Raw genomic sequence first — 977 nt, forward strand, 5'->3', positions numbered from 1 at the left:
TCTCTTCGGAAAGGGGATTCCTCCGGCTTACCTCTGATTTTTGAACTGCAAGAGGCCGGAGTAGATACTAAATAAGAAAGAGAGATTCTGACTCTCGACAACGATTCATCTTCAATTGGAGCCTAAGGAAGAAAGACTAATGTAAGCTGATGTCACACTCTGGTACGAGGATCCCATCTAGGTGTGTTGATTCTTCTCTTGTGATTTTGAGGGCCACCTTTTGTTCTTCTGGAAAATGGTCTTTAGGGATAGAATATAGAATATGGATAGACAAGAGAATGGAGCTCGGGATCAGGATATGCTATTATTTATCTGGCTTGCCCTTCTAGTTTGAGTGAGACGCTCAGTTTATCCAGTTTGACTTCGCCATTCCTACTACACTACAGGCATTTTAGGTCTCTAATCGGGCATCTCAAGTGTTCCCTTGCTAGTGTACAGGCTATTTTCATAACTCTCTTTTTAGCCTTTCATCTAATCCTTTCTATCTAATTCAACCTCTTTTATCTGGTGAGGGCATGTCAAGGGGCGAAGAAGCGAGACGAGAAAAGAAAAGGGAGGAGAGGGTCGAAGACATGAAACCGAGTTTACGAGGTTAAGGCAATGAAATTGGAAAACTGAGGTTACGAGGTGAGAGGGCGAAGAAGCTCGACTGGAAAGGAAAGGAGAGGGGCGGTTGAGTTACAACCGGAAACCATGGTAAATTCATTATAGGGTAGAGAGAGGATTGGTAACATCGGCAAATCTAATCGGGGCAATTGCCGATAGTAGCAGTCAAGATAAGAGGTCAAAGTGGATTCTTTCTTGCAGAAAATGAAAAGTCAAATTCCGAGGGGATGAGGTTTGGTTGGTCAAGCGGAACATTGACTACAAGGACTCAAGCCTTTTCTAGAAAAAGGTTATACTCATCACCTGAACAGTTGGGGCATTCAACTTTTAGCCTACCCTACTCTTACAAGTGCAAGCGGACACTCATTTTC

This window comes from Cucurbita pepo, chromosome LG06, assembly GCF_002806865.2.
Source record: "Cucurbita pepo subsp. pepo cultivar mu-cu-16 chromosome LG06, ASM280686v2, whole genome shotgun sequence".
NCBI classification, from domain to species: domain Eukaryota; kingdom Viridiplantae; phylum Streptophyta; class Magnoliopsida; order Cucurbitales; family Cucurbitaceae; genus Cucurbita; species Cucurbita pepo.